This window comes from Cryptomeria japonica, chromosome 8, assembly GCF_030272615.1.
Source record: "Cryptomeria japonica chromosome 8, Sugi_1.0, whole genome shotgun sequence".
NCBI classification, from domain to species: domain Eukaryota; kingdom Viridiplantae; phylum Streptophyta; class Pinopsida; order Cupressales; family Cupressaceae; genus Cryptomeria; species Cryptomeria japonica.
Window position 1 is genome coordinate 207634098 of NC_081412.1, and position 25132 is coordinate 207659229.

Below are 25132 nucleotides of genomic sequence, written 5' to 3' on the forward strand. Positions count from 1 at the left end.
ACCACTTGGAAAAAGATATGGGAGAATACACATTGAGGGAACTTACTCAATGACTCACTAAGTCTGAACAAGCCTATGAGGATCTTATGGTCAAATACAAGGCATCTCAAGAAAAAAGAAGAGAACATGCAGAGAGGTTGATGGAACTATCTAAAAGTATTTTTGAAGATGAAGCTAACATGGAAGCTATGATTGCTAAAGTGAATAAGCTGAATGATTCAAACTCCAATCTGAGAAAGGAGTTGGAAGGACTGACTATTCGGTTTAGCCAAGAGCTTGAGAACCGAAGAAAGACTGAAGATCTGGTAAAAGACAGAGATCATGAGATCTCCAAGTTGAAACAAGAGATTAGTGCACTAACTGCTCGCCTTCATGAGAGAAGAATGGAGAAAGAAGACATACAAGGAGAATTGAACATTGCCATCTCAGAAAATGGAAGTCTTATGGAGACAAACACTGCTATTTCCAAAGAACTCTTTGAATCAAAGGAAATACTAGCTAAGCTTGGCAAAAGTATAGTCAGGCTAGAGTAAAAGCTTGAGTCATCTAGACTAGCAAAGAATACCAATGGTCTTGGTTTTTCTAGACATGAGGAAGGAGAATCCTCAAGGACAAATGCTGAAGCATCAAAGAAGTAACCGACACTCAAAGGAAAAGGTAAGCAAAAATTCAAACCTATTTGCTTTAACTGTTTTAAAGAAGGACACACTGCCAATGTGTGTAGGAGCAAAGCCTACAATAATTTTCCTTATTTTATCAACAAAATACCTAGATCCAATAAGTTCAATGGTAATTGTTATGCATGCAACAAGTTTGGGCATAGAGCATTTGAATGCAAGTCTGTAATAGATAACACCGGAAGATATCCTCAGAGGACCAAAGAAACTAGTCCTGAATCTTTTATGAACTGGAACCACAACTAGTTTAATGTCTTCAATCATCAGTCAAGAAGCAATGGTCATCAAGCGGCAACTGGATGGAGAGAAAGTTGTATGATCTGTCATGGTCATGGTCACACTATTGCAACATGCAGAAGGAAGAATGGAAACATGTACGATGGACCTTGGAGAGCACCTAGACTTGTTTGCTATCATTGCAACAAACTGGGTCACATTGCAAGATTTTGCAGAAGCAAAAAAAGTATATCTGATGATATACTGGTCACTTAGGAAGGAGAAATAGATGTTGAAAAAGTTCAAAAAGACATGAAGAAAGTATGGAAGGAGAAACCAATATTATTGGAGGAGGAACAGGTTTCTACACCTAGTGTGGAAATGACTGAACCAAAAAATTGAGCCTCAAAGGCTTAGGAGGAACAAATGGCAAAATGCTTTCAAACCCCCGATTGACACTAGTAAAAGACCTTAACCGACATGCTACACCTATCGCTTGGTAGAAGACTGGAAATGGTAAAGAGGCAAATTAGGGTTTACACCCTAATATAGGAGCATTAATGATGGTAGGTGAGAGACATGTATAAATGCAATTTTCAAATCATTTCTCACTATTAGTTTTTTGAGTGAAGAAAAGTTTTCAAGTGTAGAGCGAAGAAAAGGCAATTTGAGCTTAGATTTTGAGGAATTGGAGAGATTTGAAGGAGATTCAAATATAGTTTGCAATCGGCAGTGGAGAACTCAAAGTGGTGATTTGGCATCCGACAGAGAGCATAGAAAAATAGAATCAGGAAGCCCTAAGTTCGCGTTTGAAAGGAATTTTTCGTATTCTTGAAATACTCTTGAATGGCTTCCGCATCTCATACCAGTTCAAGCACATCCATTGAGTCAGAAAATTTCATTTAGAGGAAGTCCAAGTATAATGCTTTGTCACAAGTCCCAGCTGGAGTCATAGTCGAAGAAGGAATTTCAGACTATATTGATTGCAAGATGGAAGACCTAGGGTCCTTAGCCATTCATACTCAATTAGGTCTATTTTGCGATAAGGATAAAAGGATCAAACCAGAATTCAGTATCTTAGAGAAGAAGAAACTCCATAATGTGGTGTACTTTCTGGAAGATTTCACAGAGGATCACATCAGAATCATCCTGAGCAGAGTCCATGGTGACAAGATGTACCTAGAGAGAACACATGATATCACACCTGAGGCAATTCATGCAGTCATCGGTTTCTGCAACATAGGTGAAGTACCAGCGCTAAGAACGATAAGCAAAATGGAAATGACCAAGCTCACCGGCTCGACAAGTGATTCATGAGGTATGACAGTTAATCCTATCAAGGATGAACTGGTAAAATACGCCTACATGGTGGTAGGCTACAGGACATTCTCGGCCAGCAGGATTAATTTTGTATCTGTTGCAGCAGTAAATGCCGCTTATCGGATGATTATAGAGGATAAATCATTCAACTTATGCACCGGTATGCAAAGGCAACTCCTGTCAAATCTCAAGGCAATAAAAAAGGACAATTCACTGAGATTTAAATTTGGACAACTACTGGTAGGTTTGTTTTTCTATTTCCAAGGCTACTTTTTGGGTGTAGGAGATGTCCAGTGGTCCCCTGACCAATTGGTAACCAAGAAGATAAAGGAAAGTGTGCAAGCCATTGGAACTAGCTACCCTAAGATCCTAAACAATTACTTTGATGAGTTCAGAATAAAAATGAGTCAGAGGATATGAATCTTAGGTGACATAGTGAAGAAGTATGAAGACAACATCTATTTCACTATTCAGGTCGACAAATGTCTAATGGATGCTGTTGAGCCTAGAATGGAGGAAGTGGAGCCTATGGGCTATGAAGTCATGTATGACATACTGGAAGGGTATGCTTCAACCCTTATTGCCTCGCCTCTTGATCCAAAGGCAAAGCGAACTAGAACCTACTTGGAGAGGATCGCACCGGTTGAAGAACCATCAGTGAAGAAGGGAAAAGAACCGACAACCAAGAAAGCTAAGGTAGTGCCTACAGCATCAGCACCAGCTACTACTGAGACTCCAAGAGTGACCAAGCGGTCACTAGCAAAGAAGAAACCTAAGGTAACACCGGTAAAATTCTTCGAAAGAAAGAGGAAGACTAAGGCAAATGAACTGAACTCTGAAGAAATTGAGTCTAATGAACAACCAAAGAAGGCTAGACAAACCAAAAAGGTGAAGAAGGATGAACCGGCAACATCCACACCGGTAAATATAGATATCTCTTCTTACAAACCTTTGACACATTGTCAAAGAACAGTAAAGAATATTAGGAGAAAGTTACTTCATGATTTAATCGATTATTATGATGATTTCAATAGTGAGGAAAAAGATGAAGTACTACAGGAGATTATTCTTTATTTATGTAGAGATGACCGGTCACCATCAGAGATTAAATCTCAAACACTAGATTCATTGTATAAAGCATTAGATAACAAATTGCGCATTGCCATTGAAAAGGAACAAGAGATTAGGGAGAAAGTGTTTGCACATTACTTCCCTGAACTCTCAAATTCAGAATTATTTGATGTATTAGATCAAAATAAAGGTCTCTTCTTCACAAGGAGAAGAAGACTTTGGTTGTTGGACGGGAGAGTTGATGATGTAGAAAAGGATACACATCAACACATGGCCCATTCTATCAGTTCACACAAAGCTAGAATGGGCAACCTCCAAGCGAAAAAGGAACTAGTTATTTCCAAACTGGATGAAGTTTTTGATGAAGAAGGAAACATGGTGGAGGAACCAATCGACACCATAGATGTCAGTGCCCTAGATACAGAAGATATCACTTAGGATATACCATCTGAGGGAACTAAATAGGGGCAATAGGCCAATCAAGGTGGTGAACAAGCTATGGACACATAGCAAGCAGCAAAAGACAAAGAAGAAGAGAAAAAGAAGAAGGATGAAGATGAGAAACAGAGAAAGGAGGAAGAGAAAAAGCAAGAAGAAGAAAAGAAAAAGAAAGAAGAAGAGGACAAGGAAGAAAATAGGAAAAAGAAAGAAGAAGAAGACAAGGAAGGAAAGAGGAAGAAGGAATAAGAAGAAAAGAAGAAGAAAGAAGAGGAGAAGAGGAAGAAGGAAGAGGAAGAAAAGAAGAAGGAAGAGGAAGAAAAGAAGAAAAAGGAAGAGGAAGAGAAGCAAAAGAGGGAAGAAAAAGAAAAGAAAGAGCAGAAGAGGAGAGCAGAGGAGAAGAAAAAGGTAGAAGAAGACAAGGAAGAAAAGAAGAGAAGAGAAGCGGAAAAGAAGAAAGCTGAAGAAGCCAAGGAACGTGAAGCAGCAAAAGGCTCTCAGGTGGAGACTCCAAAGGCAACCAAAAGTCAACCCTCACCGGTTGATCTCTCTAGTCCTATCAACCTCCAATCTACAAGTGAGTCAGAACTTATGTAGAGCATCAAGGTTTCTTAAGAGCATCTTGAGATCATCTACAGGAAAAAGGAACAAGACATCATTCAGGCAGCTGTAGACACACTCATCAGTTTAATCCCCGGTACTAATCTTCCTGACACTGATTCATCACTTGCACAAATCAAACTTTTGTGTATTGTAGTGGATGATCAGGTGCAGAGCCTAGAAGAAGCAGCTAAGGCCAATGTAAAGAAAGAGCACCAAAAGGCTCTTAATGTTGCTTTGGTGAAGAAACTAAATGAGCTTAGGGATAAATTGTCAATGGAGCAAAAAGACATAAGGAGTGCTTTGGATGAGGGAAACTTGCTACTCAACAAAATCTGTCAACCTCACCTATTTTGTGATGATGTGCTAGCTAAGAAGCAACAACTTCAAATGGACTTATAGTCCTACTTAAGCACATTCAAGACTCCTTACAACTCCTTTGCGGCATATGGGCAAACTGCTCACCGGTTCGAGATCTAGTCAGCCAAGATAGAGCAAGAGATCAACACAAGATCTAGGGATTTGCAGGAACTTCAACTGGTATTACTTCCACGATTGTAAATTCTTTAGAAATGCTATCTGAACTTGGAAGCATTGATAGCTATCCAAGAACTGAGCACAATAGATGCCATGGAGGAACAGGTATCCCAAATGCAGACAGAGAAGGAAGTGGCGACCTCCCTACTTGAGTCTTGGTCTCTCTCCATGAAACAATTTTTGACAGACTACAAAGCGGTTTTTGACAAATATTATTCCTTATTTTCATAAACTCTTTTTATCTATATATGGAAATAGGTTTTTCAACGGTACTTTGTCATTGTTGGCAAAGGGGGAGAAGTACATGGTTTTAAAATTTTTTATTTTGAAATTTTGATATATCAAGGGGAGAAGTATATCAAAGGGAGAAGTGTTTGTTTTTGACATTTTGATATATGCTATGATATATATATGCTCTGATGATTATGCTCTGAATGCAAAATTGCTATACACTCTGTTGATTAAGGGATAGTGTATATGCTTAGGGGGAGCAATTTTGTTAATGGCAAGTTTTTGTTGTAAAACACTTAGATGTCAAAATTTTATTTTTCTAAGTGTTGCCATCAATGCCAAAGGGGGAGATTGTTGGCATTTTTGATGTTTATGTTGTGATTGTCATTGATGGACACACACTTGTATTGAGATCCCCTTTATATGTATGAGCTCATGCTCAACCGGTATTTGTTCCAACCAGTATGTTGTACTCTAGTCTTTTGACTAGTGGTGATTTTGCAGAATGTGTTTCCTGATCTGAAGCGGCATGTTGACCCCAAGTGGTTCATAGATCACAAGCAGTACGAGGAAGCAAAGCAGCACAACACATTCTTACCAGTCTTCATTTTTGTCAAATTGGCAACCAACATTTTGTATGAACCGGTAACACTCTGTGATGAGTTACCAACCGGCATTTTGTGATGAGTTACCAATCCACCGATTGTTTGATGGTGCTGACACATTGATGGGGATTCTTGTGTCGTGTTAATAAGTATGTCTAGATTCACTGAACCCAGGAAAATGTAATGTAATCCTATTGGACCGACATGAAATCAGATTCCTTTAAAAGGACATCATGTCTAGGGTTTTTTGTGTTGTTGAAGAAGTTTTGAATAGGGTTTATGTTGAGCTAGGGTTTAAGGTGGAAGCAGAGAGCGATCTTATTAGAGAAGATCAAGTTGTAACTGAGAGAAAGCTAGAGGAGACTGAAGTAATGCTGGAATGCATTAGCTATGAGCAATACTGGATCTAACCAAGCAATTTGTGCTAGTAGATAGATAAAACACTTGTTGATTACTCACCTCTTTGACAAGTTTGTAGCCCTTAACTAGGTAGGCCTCAAAGCCTTTGTAAAATCCTCTAACAAGGTAGTCTTTAATCGGACTTATCTCCTAACAGAGATTGAGATTCCTAACAGGATCTGTTCTGGTGAAGAACATTGTAAGACCTTAACCAGTCTAGCTTCTATTCTGCAGATAGTGACTTGTGAGTTCCATCTCACTGTGGTTTTTCCTTGTTGGGTTTCCACATCAAATATCTTGTATTATGGTTGCATTGCTTTTGTGGGTGAATGGTTTATTCACTTTTTGGTTTGTATGTGTTATAACCGGTTTGATTGTCAAACTGCTTTACTGGTTTATCTCTAGATTGTATAAGTGTTTTAGTGAAAAGATTTTTGGCATACTAATTCACCCCCCCCTCTTAGTATTCATCAAGATAGACCTTTGAAAAAGAGTTTTGATAGTGGTAAATGCAGGTTGAAGTGAAAATGTAGTGAAAGAGGCAAAATGCAGTGATAACAAGTTTTGATAGAGAATGAGTCATTGATTTGTAATTGCCTAATGTCTTTATGTGCAGGGCTACTGTGGTTCTACTTTTTCATTAATGTTAGACATGTTTTGAATGTAATTGGTACTTATGCAATGATGTGTTTGTGGAAAGCAAGAAAGGAAAAAGTTGTAAATGTTGCACACTCCTTATGAGCATATCTTGTAAAACCTTTTTCTCTAACCTTTGAAGGTGTAAAACTACTCTATTTTGGTGTAATTAGTAGGTGCCATGGTATAACTAAGGTTTCATGGTTCACATTGAAGGTTTCTAGCTTGTAAGTCATTTCTTGCCATCAATACCCTAGTGAACCCTTCTTTTTGCACCCATTTTTGGGACAGTCATGGAGGAGGCCTAATGGACCCTAAGACTTAGAAAATCTTCAAGAACTTCCAAAAGGGTATCAGAATATAAGGTTATTTTTGTCTGGAAGTCCATCGTTGGAGCAGGGAGAGCACAAAACCCCAAAAAGAGGGCTAATTCCTTGTAGCCTATTTTAGGCCTAAAATATGGTTTTTTGTCAAATCAGGTACACAATGGAAGGTTGTAAAGCATAAAACCCATCAATTCAAGTTGAAACAAGTTAATATTGCATGCATTTAACACATTTGATGAGTTAGACTCCATAAGTTGGTGTGTAGCACTTGTGAAGGATTACTACACTCCAAACCAAAGAAGACCAAAGACACTCATGGGGGGTAGAACTTGACACAAACTTATAATTCATCAAGAGGATACCTTGTGTATTTAGAGAATAGGTCAGGGATAGAGGAAATGAATTCCAATTGAGAGAGTAAGGTGTTAGACTACAAAGCCTAAGACAATGGAGTTGAAGCCCTTGAGCAACCAGGGAGTGTTTGACTTAGGGAGGTGGATCAAGGAGAGTTGCTAGGTTGCCTATAAAGTTTTTGTACTCTAATTTTGGTGACTACACCTTGAAACTAGAAAAGGACCTATCACTTAGCAAAAAAACAAGCCTAATTGGGCAACCCCCTTGCCCTACCTCGCTATCATAGTGGTATCAAAGCACAGTCACACTTGGGAAGAAGTAGCAATTTGGCAACCATGGTGACAAATGCAAGTTAGCTAAGAAAATGGAAGATCGGGAAGAAGAAAATAGGTTACTCAGAGTGAAGCTAGACCTCCTAGAGGAGAAGTTGGGAGAAGTAGAAGTGAAGGCAGATGAAGACAACAATAAGATAGATGGAACAGAAGACAGGGGTAAGCTATTAGCTATAGAGGATGAAATCCCTCTACCAGACCTTGTGATAGAGAATGAACCTTTTTTGAAGGCCTTAAAGGCTATGAGTGGGATAACACTAGAAGGAGTCCCACTATTCAGTGGTAAAATGGACCCAGAAGTGGTCATGGAGTGGATTGAGTGTCTTGAGAACCATTTTGAATGTGAGGGTGTGAGAGAGGCCCAAAAAGTGAAGGTGGCTAAGTCTAGGTTGAGAGGAGCTACCTTAACATGGTGGAAGTTCATTCAGGATGAACATGAGAAAGAGGGCAAAAATCCCATAGCCACTTGGAAGGGAATGTTGTCCAAGATCAAAAAGACTTACATTCCTGAGGACTATGAAATACAACTTCATAGGAAAAGGCAAAACCTTAGGCAAAAAGAGTTAGATGTCAATAGCTACACCGAGGAGTTTCAGAAGCTATGCCTTAGGTCAAAGATCCAAGAGGATGAAAATGTCAAGGTTGTTAGGTATCTCAATGGCTTGAGATGGAACATTCAGGAAGAGTTAAGTTTGTTGTGTCCTACAATAGTCCAGAAGTGCTATCAACTTGCACTTAAGGTAGAGGAAAGGAGTAGGAAGAAGCAAGAGCAGCATAACAGAGGTAGAGGAAGAGGCAGAGATGGTAGAGGCCATAGAGGCAGTTTTGGGGGAAGACACATAGATCAAAGGTCCCATGGAGAATCTAAACTTATAGAGCAAAGTGGGGATTCTCAGAGCAAGCCCAACTATAGGGGTAGGGGATCAAGCAACCTAGGAAGGGGTAGATCTAGTGGACTAGGTAGAGGGTCTTACTTCTCCACCATGAAATGCTATAACTATCAAAAATTGGGTCATCTTGCTTATAGGTGTCCAGAAAAGCCTATTTCTTCCCATGGAGGTGAAAAGAGAGTGAACTATGTTCAGGAGGAAGGAAGTAGTACAAGAACTCCAACAATGCACCTAGCACCCGAAGATGGTGAGAGTCTAATGATGAGGAGAGTATTAATGCATGAACCTCACAAGTGTGAAGTATCTCAAAGAAGAGCATTGTTCAGGATCAAGTGCAAAATCTTGGGCAAGGTATGTAAGGTGGTTATAGATTCAGGTTCCACAGATAACATTATCTTAGAGGAGGCAGTTAGTAAATTGAACCTACCTAGAATGAGGCACAATGAACCCTACAAGGTAACCTGGTTAAACAAGGGGCAACATGTCCTAGTTAATGAACAAGCATGGATAGACTTCAACATAGGTGAATATAAGGATAGGATACTATGTGACATCCTTACTATGGATGCTTGTCATCTACTATTGGGTAGACCTTGGCAATTTGATAGAAAGGCACACCATGATGGTGAAAAAAACACATATTCCTTTCAAAAGAATGGTATTGTCTACAAAATACAGTCCCTTAGTGAAGAGATAGAGAACAACAAACCACAGGAACCTAAAGTGTTATTAGTCAATGAAAAAGAGTTCATCCAAACCATGAAAGTGGGAGATGGGATTGGTTATGCACTTGTAGTGAAACCTAAGGAGGAGAAGAAAGAAAAACAAGTTGAGATCTCATAAGAAGTGCAGCAAATTCTTGATAACTTTAAGGACATCATCAGTGATGGAAAACCAACAACATTACCTCATCCTAGAGCCATTAGTCATCAGATTGACTTTATACCAGGAGCTTCTTTGCCAAACAAAGCAGCTTATAAGATGACTCCTAAGTAGAACAAAGAGGTAGCTAGGCAGATTCAAGAGTTGTTGGATCAAGGATTAATAAGGAAGAGTTTAATTTCTTGTGTCGTACCCACAGTGTTAGCACCTAAGAAAGGGGGAACATGGAGACTATGCACAGACTCCAGAGCCATCAAAAAAATCACAATAAGGTACAGATTCCCTATCCCCAGGATAGAAGATTTGATGGATTGTTTAGGGGGTGCAAGGTATTTCACAAAAATAGACTTAAAGAGTGGTTACCATTAGATAAGAATAAAAGAGGGTGATGAGTGGAAAACTACTTTCAAAACAAATGAGGGTCTTTATGAATGGTTGGTTATGCCTTTTGGACTCTCTAATGCTCCCAGTACCTTTATGAGGTTAATGAATGAAGTATTGGAGGATTTTCTTGGTAAGTTTGTGGTAGTCTACTTAGATGATATTCTCATTTTTAGTAAGACTAAAGAGGAGCATTTGAAACACTTAGCCATTGTTTTGCAAAGATTATCTAATGAGCAGTTAACCATAAATCTTGAGAAATGTGATTTTATGAAGCAAGAGCTAGTCTATCTTGGTTTTGTTGTGTCCAGTGGAGATCTTAAGATGGATCAATCTAAAGTTGCAGCCATAACAAGTTGGCCAACCCCACAATTAGCCAGTGCAGATAGGAGTTTTCATAGTCTAGCCCAATTTTATAGAAAGTTTATTAGAGGGTTCAGTGAAATTTGTGCACCCATGTTAGATACAATAAAGGGTGGTCATAAGGTTAAGTTTCAATGGATAGAAGCAGCCAATAAGGGGTTTGAGTTACTCAAAACTAGAGTTTCTACACAACCATTGTTAATCCTTCCTAGTTTTGATAAGCTTTTTACTATAGAATGTGATGCTAGTCATCTTGTAGTAGGTGCAGTCTTGAGTCAGGATAATAGACTAGTTGCTTTCTTTAGTGAGAAATTGAATGATGCAAAGGAAAAGTACTCATCCTATGATTTAGAGTTATATGCATTGGTGTGGGCACTTAGGAAGTGGAGGCATTACTTGCTTCCTAAAGAGTTTGTTGTGTGTACAGACAACCAGGCAGTCAGTTTTTTGAATTCTTAGGATAAACTCAACCATAGGCATGTGAAATGGGTAGAATACCTACAAGAATATACCTTTACTCTTAAGCATGAGAAAGGCCAATGTAACAAAGTAGCTAATTCTTTGAGTAGGAAATTGTTGACTATTTAGGAGATTCAAGTTAAGAGTATTGGTATTGATTGCTTTCAAGATTTGTATCCTAATGATGATGATTTTGCTGTTGCTTATAAAGTTTGTCATGCTTTTGAGAATCATTTCCATAGTGAGTATGCTGACTATACATTGCAGAATGGTTTGTTATTAAGGGGAGGACAGATGTGTGTTCCTAAAGGTTCCATGAGAGAAAACCTTATCCAAGAGAAACACAATGGGTGTTTGAGTGGCCATTTTGGTCTCAATAAGACCTTAGAGTTGGTTCAACGCTTCTATTACTGGCCAAAGATGCAGAGAGATGTCAGAAGGTATGTTGAGTAGTGTATGGTATGTCAAAATGCCAAAGGTAATAGCACTAATGCTGGTTTATATCAGCCACTACCCATTCCTTCTAGGCCATGGGAGTGCATCAGCATGGATTTTGTTGTAGGTTTACCAAAGACAAAAGTAGGGTATGACATTCTTTTTGTGGTTGTTGATAGATTTAGCAAAATGGCTCACTTTATACCTTACAAAACTACTGATGATGCTAGTCATATTGCTTTCCTTTTCTTTAAAGAAGTTGTCAGGATACATGGTTTGCCATCTAGCATTGTGTCAGATAGAGATGTTAAGTTTTAGGGTCAGGGTCATTTTTGGAAGACTTTGTGGAAGAAATTGGGTACTAACTTGTCTTTTGGCTCAGCTTATCATCCATAGACAGATGGCCAAATAGAAGTGGTGAATAGAACATTGGGTAATCTACTCAGATGTCTCACCAAGGAGTATGGACAAAGCTAGGATCAGCTCCTTCCACAGGCAGAATTTGCCTATAATGATAGTGTAAACAGATCCACTCGAAAGAGTCCATTTCAGATTGTTTATGGTATGCATCCTGTAGACACCCAAAATTGTCCAGTCTAATTAAATAAATATTTTATTTATTTAATTAATTATCTAAGCTTAATTCTTCTATTAATTAAATAAATATTTATTTATTTAATTAATTCATTTATCCTCTTCTAGCCTTATTTCTCATTTAAATAAATACATTTATTTATTTAAATTATCCTTTTCCTAAATTAAATAAATATCTTATTTATTTAATTGATCTCACTCCTTTTATTAATTAAGTAAATATTTATTTATTTAATTAATTCATTAACCTTTTCTACCCATGACACATGTCATTCATCTCTTAATTCATACACTACCTACCCATTTCATTATTTTATTATTTCCTCTACCTACCCTCTAATCATAGCCGACCTCCTTTTACACCTCTCAATCTTATCCCTCCATTTCATATAGTGTCTTCTATATAAGAAGATGCTTCCTTCATTATCAACCCTAATCAATCATCCTAATGAACTAACTACTTGATCAATTGACTACTTGGCATATGCGATCCTACTTGCAACCACATTCCATTCTTTGTTGAGCTCTTGTGCACATAAAATTTGAGAGCAAATATATCAAGCAAAATCAATGGAGATAGGAAGAATAGAGATCCAAACCCTATTGGACATGTGATGGTATAATCTTTGTCATTTCATTTGATTTGCATTGTCTTAGGTAATCTTCATATGTTATGGTGGATCTTTGTTGTTGTTAGGCTACAGTTTTGTGGTTGACTTCATTTAGCACTTCAATATCGTTATTATTGTTATCCATTTTCACCATATACATTTTGGCATGCCCAGTGGAACTCTTGTCCCTTTTTGCATTTAACATCCTTGTTGCAGATTTTGTGTTTTGAAGTTGCAAATCTGACATTTTCAACAACTTTTTGATATTTTCACGTCTGCGTACTTTCGGATCGCATTTTTGATTTTTTGGCACGTCTGTGACATCTGGAATCGTGTCTATGTTATTGACAGTATTTTATTTTTCAGATTTTGGAAACTGCATTTGTGTTCCTCAGTCGTGTCTGTGGTGTTTTTAGATGCGTCTGTGTCCAGAAGTCGCATCTGGCTTCTGGAGCTGCGTCTGTGTCTCATAGAACCAATCTACGTCAGGAAGTCACATCTGTGTCAAAGGTAACCGCATCTATGTGCATCGGTTTCAATTTTTTTTTGGGTTTATTGATTTGATTTTGGCTTTTGCATTTAAGGTTTGAGATCCGGTTTATTTTGAGCTAACATTTTCAGATCTAGCTAACGAAATTGGTGCAGCTTGTCTTGAAAGCAAAATCATTTTGTTGAAGGCCCCTATTTTCACAAAGTCTTTTGGATTTAAAATTTACCTAACTTGTATGCTTGTAGGAAGGGGTGATTATTTGAAACAATCCAAACTACTAACAACTCTTTGGTGCAGGTCCTTGGCAAAGGTTTTTATTTTTATTTTTATTGTATGCTTTGTTTTCAATAGATTAGCAAACACTTCAATTGGTGCACTAAAATTGAATCATTATCTTTTGTGTCTTGAGCAATAGGCTCTTTTTGTTTAATCTTTAGAGGGCCTGTCTTCCCGTGTGGTTATTAGGACTACTAGTGAGAAGAGAACGACCCAAGTGGTAGCAAAAGAAAAGCCATCTTCTTCCAAACCACTATAAATAACTGTATTCATGGTGAAAACTATGAATAACGTGTGTTGATTAGTTCATACCAACACTATGTCTCCCCATAAACCCGTTTGATCAAATTTATTTGATCATTTGTAGGGCGTAACCCCTACCGGCTGGGAGCCTTCTATATTTACAGAGCTGAAAGTGCTGCATGTATGGCCACACGAGCAGATGCCCTTACTAGCACCTTTTTCTTTTAGAAGCCCAAATCCTTCTAGTTGTTGGGGCAGGAGGTCGGACCTCTGGTAGCGGCCCACACACATACGATTCTTAGTAGAGATACAAAGTTCACCACGGGGAGTTTTTGTGGGGACTGATGCTTGGCTGACCTGAGAAGTGAGTGCCGAGGGTGGAGCTAGTGAGGTCAAGCATCTAAGTATCCACTCTGAATAGTGTAGCCTCAGGGGTAAAACCCCATGTGGGATCAACAACTATTGTCTTGGCCAGCCATAAGAATTGTGCCTGACTTATTTTGAACATTCAAACATTCAAGACCAAACAACAAAACATTGTGTCTTTTGTGTCTTCAAGTGTATGCAAAACAATTTTACATCAAACAACACTTTTCTTGGAGTCATTGTCAGTCTAAACACTTGCAAACATTGAGTCCTCATCAACATTATGTCCTCTTGTCACCAAAAAAAAACTGTCAAATAGTCAGATTTGGTCACAACAAAAATGACTTCACAAATTGAAAAAAATTGCACAAATTTTGCAGAAACGCGTCTGTGTCTGATATAATAGCGTCTATGTTGTATAATCGTGTCTGTGAAGGGCAGAAACATGTCTGTGTCTCCAGAATCAATAGTCCACTTTACAAAAATCTCGTAAGTGCGTCTGTGTTAAACAGAACCACGTCTGTGTCAGGAAATCGCATCTGTGAAGTATACAGGCACATCTGTGATCAGAATTGAAAAAAACTATTACAGTCCAGCAAACAAACACAGTCAGTTTTAGAATTCTTGAGCTTCCTAGGTCATTTCTCCAGGGTTCATTTAGCATTTAACCTGTCTTTGGGTCTCACAAAGTCCATCATTGCTTTACACCTCACATTACATTCACATTTGTCTAAACTTGAGTCAAAAGGTCACTTGCTTGTCCTCATCATACTTTGTCAACACACTACATACAACAACACTTTGCTAAGTGGTCCCTCATCAAGGTCTATCACATTTGGGTCTCATTTGGTCTTACTTAGAGTCAAGGTCAACTTACCTCATCAAGAGAAACTATCCTCTCTTTGGAAGTCACACCTACTCTACTACATACATACTTGGTCTTACACTCTGGACATTGCAAGTACACCTTAGATTCATTTACATTCCATCCATTTCTTGGTCTTCCATACTTTTTTCCATTTTCATCTAGTCTAACACATCTTGGTTAATACCTAGTTCATGGTTGAAACCTATCTTCAAAAATCTAGGAGAGAAACTAAAGAGGCTCAAGAGTCCGCAAACATGAGTGTCTATGAGTATGACAATGATGTCTTTTTCAATACTGATCATAACACATTACCTGACATGGATGCCTATAGAAACATTCCAAATGTTGAGAACATAGACACTACAAATAACAATGATACATACAATGACAATATGGACAACTTTTCTATACATTCAGCAGATTTGGAAGAATCCATTATGGACCCCCGCTTCAATTGACTAATTGAGTAAATAATGAGGAGAGATAGACAATACTTCTTACAAATGATGGCACAAAGTGGAGCCAAGATACCTCATGATTTTGACATGTCTCAAATAATGGAAAATTGACCTTTGCAACAACCTCTCTCCAACATGGATCAAAGGAGACCTAATAGTGGAGGCAATAGAGGACCACATATGGTACCTGAATCACCATCATCTTTGTTTCAAAAACCAGAGGTCCCATACACACATGGTCAAGCATATGATACTCACCTTCGTAGACCATTATGGAAGTCTTATGCAGAGAAATATGCTCAATCACATATCAATGCTAAGGATCAACCACCAAAGCAATTGGATATTCAAAGGCATGCTCAAAATTTGGACACAAGGAAACCACGTGTCAAATTTGGGGGCAACACATTAGAACATGACATGCCTGTAGAGTATGGTATACACGGACAAAATAGATATTTCATTCCTCAACATGAATCTATACCAAGTGGTCCATATACGCAACATCATTATAGACCTCCTCCATATGAACAGGTGTATGATCAATATCATCCATATATGCAACATGCTCCTCCTCCAATTGGTGCCTCAAGCATGGGGTATGGTCCAAGAAGTCAATCTCCACCTAAGAGCAATTTGGAGTAACAAATCAGGGACTTACAAAAGAAAATGGAGGACATAAATACACCAAATCCAACATACACAATGAGAGACATATGTCCTTATCCATTTGACAAGAGCATTCCAATGCCTCCATTTCCTACACACTTTGAGACACCTAAGTTTGATAAGTATAGAGGAAAAGGGGATCCTAAGGCACACATAAGATAGTTTTTCATAGCTTGCATTGAGGTACCAGCAGAAGAGACATATTTGATGAGATTATTCCCACAAAGCCTAGGTGATCAAGCTATGGAATGGTTCTCCCAACTCCCACCTAGAATTAAGTCATGGGGTGACTTAGCAGAGGCATTTATTCAACATTTATCCTACAATATAGAGACAGACATATCAGTCACTACTTTGTGCAACACCAAGCAAAAGGATGGAGAATCTTTTTCATCATTTTTACAAAGATGGAGGAATCTAGCCAGTAGATGCTCTTGTGAAATTCCACAAAAACAAATGGTAGAAATGTTCATCCAGAATGTTAACAAAGACATTGGCTATGATCTAAGGAAAGCTTGTTTGTCCACCTTCAAGGATGTCATTGAAAAAGGCTTAGCAACAGAAAAGGTCCTAATTGAACAAGGAGTCATTAAGATATTCAAGGAAAACAAAGATGACTTTAAAGGAAAAGATAAGCCAAGATTTTGGAACAAAAACAAGAACACAGTCAGTGATGGTGTTGTTGACACCAACATAGTGTGACCCAAATTCATTTTTTCCGGATCAAGCTCTACAAACAATCAAGTGAATACTCAAACAACTTCTAAATCACGAAGGAAGTACACTCCATTAGGAGAACCACTTGACTTATTTTTCAAGAAGCTTGTGGCAAACAAGGTAATCACAGTTCCAGATTTTCCTCCATATGAACCAAAGGTTAAACCAAATTGGTGGAATGATGATGAGTATTGTGAATTTCATAAGAGCAAGGGTCATAAGATAGGAAATTGTCATCGACTGAAGAACATCATACAAGATCTCATTGATAGAGGTGACATTGAGATTGAGGGACACTCATCCAATCAAGAACATGAGATGTTTAAGGAACCATTCCCAAAACATGACAAGGGAAAAGCTAAAGCCACAGATGACCAAACCAACTATACCAGAGCAACCTATAACTATGATTCAACTATTAATCACATTTCAATGGACAATTATGTCTCTACCATTATCATCAAGGACAAAAACCTTGAGAATTCTACCCAGAGACCCAAGATTGTCCTAAAAGGTGTTGGATCTTCTTCCGAACCTACCTCTGAATGTCATGTTACAACCCATTGAGGTAAATTTACTTTGCAAGGTGCTCCAGCCAAAAAAACCCCATCTTCATCAACCAAGCCTGATATGACCTTGTAGAACAATTAGGGAAAACACCTGCGCTCATCTCCATCCTTGAGCTTTTACGCATATCCCCCACACATAAAGCCATTCTTGATAAAATATTGAGAGACACTGTTGTCCCTACTGATCTGAACATGGACCAGTTTCAAGCCATGGTGGGATACCTTTCCATTCCACACTCCCTTACATTCACAGAAGCTGATGATGCCTCCGTAAGTCAGCCACATAATGCACCATTACACATTGAAGCCTTCATACACAAACATAGAATCAAACGAGTCCTGATAGATGGAGGAGCAAGTCTAAACATTTGTACATTGAGCACTATTAAACAATTGGGATATTCTGACAAAGTTGTGAATTCTACAAACAAAATTACTATCAAAGCATATGATGATGAAGAGCGTTCATCCAAGGGTACAGTCACCTTACCTCTCACAGTTGGGCCAGTTACAAAGGATGTGGTTTGTCAAGTCATAGACCTTGATCTCACATACAACATATTGCTAGGATGCCCATGGATTCATAAGATGAGCACAGTCCCATCTACATATCATCATTGCATCAAGTTCCCACATAATGGAGTTGAAGTGACCGTCAAAGCTGACCCAAATCCATTCATATATTGGAACAATCTATGACCTAGATCAGAAATAACAATTCTAGCCAATCGAGAGGCTATTCCTTTATCGATATATGTGGATCCAAAATCCTTGAAAGCTTCTACATCAAAACAAGCAGAGATCAAAGAAAAGTTCAAGTTTAAAGACATGGGATGTGGTGAGTATATCTTTCATGTTGATCAACTCCCACTATCTCCTAAGGTATTCAATTGACATGAACAATCTATAAACAATTTGAAAGGAATTGGGTGTGAACCACCTAGTGTCATGGCTACTAAGTCTAAATGCAAATCTCCTCTAGTGGTGCAAACAACTCTTGATATCAATAGTCCTAAGAGTGGTTCCAGAGAAGAATCTATTGAGCGTAGTACCAGCCCTCTTGAGAACTCACATAGCCTTACCATTTCATCCACTCATTCCATTTCCACTCCACTCCTAGACTTGGATCAACAAGAATTACAAAAGCCCTTACTCATTGGGGATGAAAAATCAAGCTTTGAAAAGAAAAATCTAAAAGTCAAAAATAAAGAAAAGTGCTTTAGTCCAAATCAAAATCAAAAGCTATTGGACTCTGCAAAAATCAAAGTCAAGGATAAAAATCCTATGAAAAAAAAGAGCAAGAGTTGATCTCCCCTAATACCAAAATAACTGGGGGCAAAAGTTCTAAAATTTCAAGTCAAAAAGCATACTTGTTGATCCTAAGTCTCCATCATGTCATAATAATTTCACTTCTTTCCGCAATCATAAGCCTTCATAACTCATCCGCTTGTTCCACACATCCATCCCCTTCTAGTGATACATCATGGACCTTTAATGGAGCTTCCTTGAGGGACTTTGTTATCAGGGATGCCCAAACGTCTTTAGGTGACACGCATACGGGCCTGTGTAGTCCACACACTAGTAATTCTATCTCAGTTCCTTCATCAAGGAAGACAGTCACTCGAGCTACACATCATTCAGTCAAGGAACAATGCAGCTACAATCATAAAGTCAAGCCTCACACATTTGAGGTAGGTGACTTAGTAATCAAAGAAAATCCTAAAAAACAACAAGACAGAGAGAAGAAGGGCAAGTTCGAACCAAATTGGCTTGGTCCTTACATCATTACAGCAACATATGGATCTGGGGCATATCAGCTCTCAACTACAGAAGGTGAACCTTTGGAGGATCCTATCAATAGCATGCACCTTCGCAGGTTCTACACAGAGCTCTTTGGAATATCCTAATTCAAAAAATACAAAAAAATAAAAAATTTCAAAATACAAAAAAATTCAAAAAATTCAAAAATACAAAAAATACAAAAAATTCAAAAATTTCAAAAGTACAAAAAAAATTATAAAACAAAAAGAATCGTTACTTGGTGAAAACCTGGCAAACAGGCGCCTTGTGACACAAAAAACATTGAAAAATCGAAAAAAGTAAAGAGAAATAATTTCATCCAACGGTGAAAACCACTTTGGTGGTGCCCTGAGCAAGTACCATGGTGAAAACTGGGTCACCAGTGCTATGTGTAGAGACATTGCTCCTCCCTCCTTCAGGATTCACTTTCATCCTTTCAATTTGCACACACTCACAACCTATTCGTTCATAATAAACTTACCCATTCCCATCATGGCTTGTTATTGATCTACCCAAGATTGGTTAGCCATTCATAATAAACCTCCCTTTTCACCTCCCTTTCCATCCATAATAAATCAAATCCTATCTGTGGCTAAGGAAAATCCTACTTCTAGTGATGGGTGTGGAACTAAGAACATCACATGTTTCGAGGAGTACAGTTTCTTCCACTTTTCTTCAGTCTATCCATGCACAATTTGCAATAAAGCAGCATTTGCATCGCCAAGCCACAATAAAGTTTCATCTTCTCCGCAATAAAGTATCAGTTTCATGGATTCAGTCAGTTTCAGATGAGACACAGCAGCAACAATGGGCTTCAACAAATCAAATCTTTCAATAGACTCAAACAACATATGGTTCAGTGCGATCTATCCTTTTTGTGAAAGTAAACATTGTGACCACAATCAAATACGACTTATACAAGTGACAAGAGACACTAAACTTGTAGACTACAGTGGATGTTGGTGTCGAGTCTTGGTTTTCTTTTGATTTTATCTTTTGGTGACATGTCTTTTAGCTTTTTCAGGATGTCTCTGACTAGAGATTTTATCTCCCGGATGTCTTTGACTAGAAAGGCAAGGATGGGGTATCGTCACCTATTTTTATTTGCTGTCTGTGGATTGTCTCTTAGTAATGCTATGACTTGTCCAAGGATATGAGGACACTGAGAGTCTAGTATGAATTGGGGCATTCCTTGTTTGCGACTGTCTTATCTCCATGCAAATAGGTACAATGACTTTCTGGGTCGAACATATGCCTCGATTGTCATAACCTACTTGCCATAATAAAGCTCAATGATGATAATGCACAAGAAGCTCTTTTACTTTCATATCTTTTGTCTTCCATCCCCCTTTCTTGATTGACTTCCATCATCCTTCTTGAGTCTGTGTAGCCTGCTATCACATGACTGAGTATAATGACACACCAAAAAAATTTGCATTTCATGTAGTTGCACCTGCATTACCACATATAAGCATTTCATACATACATATAGATATCACAATTGCATCACATCCTGCAAACAACACATGTTAGCACATTTTACATTCTCATCATGTATATAGTCATTTGCATTATCATATTCATTTGCATTTCATACATTCACATTTGCATTAGCATAACATATTCAAAACATAAAAGAACAAAAATATTGCATTCCATCATGTACATATTTGTATCCATATCATAAGCATCACATAGAAACATGCATCACATAGGTACACATGCATATAGCTGTCGCAAGGATGAATCATCTCATATATATATTAAAATCATAACTGTCATGATACAATGATGTCAAAATCATATGGCTACAATCACCACAAGGTGTCTACATCATCATAAAAAATGGTACAAAAATAGAGGAACCCATTGATCACTCCTACCAGCACTACCACTAGCGCCAATCCTATCTATGTCATCGTATCCCATGCCACATGTCCCACCCTCATCTCCAGTCCTAGATCCTAGAACACTTGTCTAAGGGCATCCCTGTCTCCGTCTCAATTGTATGGAATCAGCTCCCCATCAATCTGTATCTGTAGAATCCTGTATACATCCTCTAGGGTGACTATCATCTCCCCCATCGGCAAATGAAAAGTGCAAGTCTCAGAGTGCCACCTCTCCACCAGTTTAGTCAGCAACCCCATGTTCGCCCAAAACTCAGGCACATACAGAATATGTCTCAATCCCATAGCCTTAATGGCAGCTCGGTCCTAGGCTGTCAACTCAGGTCGCAACCTCTAAGTTGATGGGAATCATTCCCATGACTCCAGCTTAGGAAAATACTCCTACAGTCACACAAATCAATCATCTCAATCCTAGTGGTACTCCCTATTCATCACAAAGTACTACGTGTTTGGCACTCCCTGTTCATCACAAAGTGCTACTCACATTTGCACTCACTATTCATCACAAAGAGCTGCTCATATTTTAGTACTCCCTGTTCATCACAAAGTACTATATCTTGGTACTCACTGTTCATCACAAAGTGCCTTGATCTATCTTATCCTAGGGCCTATGCTTGAGTGAATCCTCTTGAGAAGTTTCCTAATTGGCAATGTATGTTCTATCATAGAATTGTCAATCCTAGCCCTATTTGTTATCCTAGTCTTCCCTAGAGGACCTGCTTGAGTGTATCCTCTCAGCAGCTTATCTAATCGACAGCGTATGTTCATCACATAACTGCCAATTTGACCTAGAAGACACAAATTCACATTTTTTGGACCCTATTCTAAGCGCATTTATTACTCTACCTAGTATGCATTAATGACAACAATAAATGCATCAAACTACAAGGAGGTTTTGTGGTACTTACTGGCTCTCCTGCCTCTGTTGGCCTCTGGAATCGGTGAACGTGGTCAAATCTGTGAACAAAGGCCATTGTTGCTGACTACTACTGCTCTATTCTCTCTCTACACTCTGATCTCTTGGATGTGTGGATGACAATGAGGATGTTTTCCCCTCGTGGTCTATCTTATAGACTACCCTAACCCTCATTCCCCAAGTTAGTCTTCATTATCCTGTGACTTTGTCACTCTATCCTATCTTGTCATTCCTTTCTCACCTTTCTTTCTTATCGAGAGATTGTCTGTGGTCTTTTCACACATTTTCATCCAATCTCTCGAGGGGGCATATCATTCCCATCTTGGGGCAACTCTATATCAGTTCATATTATCTTCTTTGAAACAATGTGACAAGCCGCATTGTCTCAAAGAGGGGCAAAATGTAGACACCCAAAATTGTCCAGTCTCTTATTTATTTAATTATCTAAGCTTAATTATTCTATTAATTAAATAAATATTTATTTATTTAATTAATTCATTTATCCTCTTCTAGCCTTATTTCTCATTTAAATAAATACATTTATTTATTTAAATTATCCTTTTCCTAAATTAAATAAATATCTTATTTATTTAATTGATCTCACTCCTTCTATTAATTAAGTAAATCTTTATTTATTTAATTAATTCATTAACCTTTTCTACCCATGACACATGTCATTCATCTCTTAATTCATACACTACCTACCCCTTTCATTATTTTATTATTTCCTCTACCTACCCTCTAATCATAGCCAACCTCCTTTTACACCTCTCAATCTTATCCCTCCATTTCATATAGTGTCTTCTATATAAGAAGATGCTTCCTTCATTATCAACCCTAATCAATCATCCTAATGAACTAACTACTTGATCAATTGACTACTTGGCATATGCGATCCTACTTGCAACCACATTCCATCTTTGTTGAGCTCTTGTGCACATTAAATTTGAGAGAAAATATATCAAGCAAAATCAATGGAGATAGGAAGAATGGAGTTCCAAACCCTATTGGACATGTGATGGTATAATCTTTGTCATTTCATTTGATTTGCATTGTCTTAGGTAATCTTCATATGTTATAGTGGATCTTTGTTGTTGTTAGGCTAGGGTTTTGTGGTTGAATTCATTTAGCCTTTCAATATCGTTATTATTGTTATCCATTTTCACCATATACACATCCAAAAGGTGTTTTTGAGTTACATGATGTGACTAACTTGCAACATGTTAGTGGGACAGTAGAGGATATGGCACAGTCTCTGAAAGAGATCCATGAACAGGTTAAGCAGTCTTTGCAGGACACCACAATAAGATTTAAGGCAAGGGTGGATGCTTCAAAGAGGGATGTCCAATTCTTAGTTGGAGATTTTGTGATGGTGCATCTCAACAAGTCCAAATTGTAAAAGGGAGTTCCTACCAAGTTACAGATGAGACGAATAGGGCCTTGTAGGATTTTGGCTAAGTATGGTCCTAATGCTTATAAGATTGATTTACCTACTGATGTTTCCTTGTCTCCTATCTTTAATGTTGAAGATTTGGTACCTTTCAAGGGGCACCCTCCAGAAGAGACTCAGAGAGCTTTAGACATTTCAAATTCCCTTTCTGATCTATCTCTCCCCTCTTCTTCTTTTCCCATTCCTTAATAGGTACTTGATTCCAGAATCATCAAGAAGACTAGACAACATGACTACTTTGAACATTTGATCAAGTGGAAATATCAACCAGCCTCTAAAGCCACTTGGATACCTGAAAGTGACTTCCACAAGGCTGGTATTCCTCTCTCTCTTCTGCCCAAAGGAGTCACATGACTTCTTTGTCACTGGGGGAGTATGGTGCAGGAGCACCTAGCTTCATTTCATCATAGGTTTGATAGCAGATTTGATTTTTATTAGTCTTGAGTTGGAAAGTTTGTCTAAGATGTTTTTGAGTTTTTCTAAGTTGTTTGCATGAGTTTTGAACTCATTGTGTGGTCATGTTTCCTGTTTTCATCTTTTTGCTCAAAGTTGCCAGTTTGGAGTTGTTTGGCAAAATGTTGTAAAAAGTGAGTTTTCAATGTATTTTTGTTTGGAAAAGTTTTTAGACATGCTTTGTGTTTGGGTTTTGGGTGTGAGTAGTGTTCTTAGGTGATTGGTAGTCTTTGAGGTCAACCTTGCATCATCTAGGCATTGAAAGTTGTCATTTTAGACATGAAAATGTCAAATTTGAGTGCTCTTGGACATGTACCTATCTATACAAGAGGATAACTAACTTGTAGAGGTATTTATTCTCCTACTCTAACCATTTTAAGGGTTGATTATTTGGAAATATCAAGCATTTTGAAAGTTTGCACTAATTTTACCTTGTTTTTCTCTATGTTATAGCTGCATGTGAGCAGCAGTCCGTACACCTGCTATACATGGCCATACTATTTTTACATTTTCAAGTTCTCTTATGCTTCTTGAATCTTTTCCCTTTGGTGGCATCAAGTTTCATTAAGTTTTTAGTTTTAAGCAAAATTATTTGGTTTTGATAGTTTCACTGCCTTGTCTAGGAATTTGGCAAGGATGCTTGACCAACTTGGCTTCTTCAAGCCCTAAATGTTCATGAATTCCCAAGAACCAGTTGGTCAACTTGTAAGATATGTAAATACATGTTTTTATTTCAAAAATGCAGGTGCAAGAAGTTTTGTGGCCATGGATCCCTAGGTAAGTGTGCTATTTGGCTAGGGTCTTTGAAGAAGTTTGATGCTTTGCTCTTCTATAGAAAATGCATTCATCAGGTGGACAAACCTGTCTTGATGTTCAAGTTGTATGTGAAAGCAAAGAGGCTTTCTAAGCCATGATAAGGATGGTTGCATTTTTCAATTTGTGAAAATTGTGTAAAAAATAGTGAGTCACTACTTTGGTGTTGGTTTCCACTCATTTGCTTACTCTCCACCATATATATTGGTGTTTGTAAAACTTTGTATCTCCTTCTATTTGTTTGTAAACAAGAACAAGCAGTGGTCTTTGACCCTACCCATGGGTTTGAGTTTGCCAAGATCAATTAATGATCCTTTAGGCAAAGTTGAAACGCCCAGTTGGCTGTAACAGTCAATTATGACTGATTTTTGCATTTTAAGTTGAGTTGTTTATGCAATCTTCCTCTTCCAAATGGCAAGTATGAAGGTCAACAAAAATTAAAAGGTAGAGAGTTGATCAAAGGCATCTGATAGACCTTTGAAAAAGATTTTTGATAGTGGTAAATGCAGGTTGAAGTGAAAATGCAGTGAAAGAGGCAAAATGTAGTGATAACAAGATTTGACAGAGAATGAGTCATTGATTTGTAATTGCCTAGTGCCTTTTGTGTAGGGATAATGTGGTTCTCCTTTGTCACTAATGTTAGACATGTTTTGAATGTAATTGGTACTTATGCAATGATGTGTTTGTGGAAAGCAAGAAAGGAAAAAGTTGTAAATGTTGCACACTCCTTATGAGCATCTTTTGTAAAACCTTGTTCTCTAACATTTGAAGGTGTAAAAC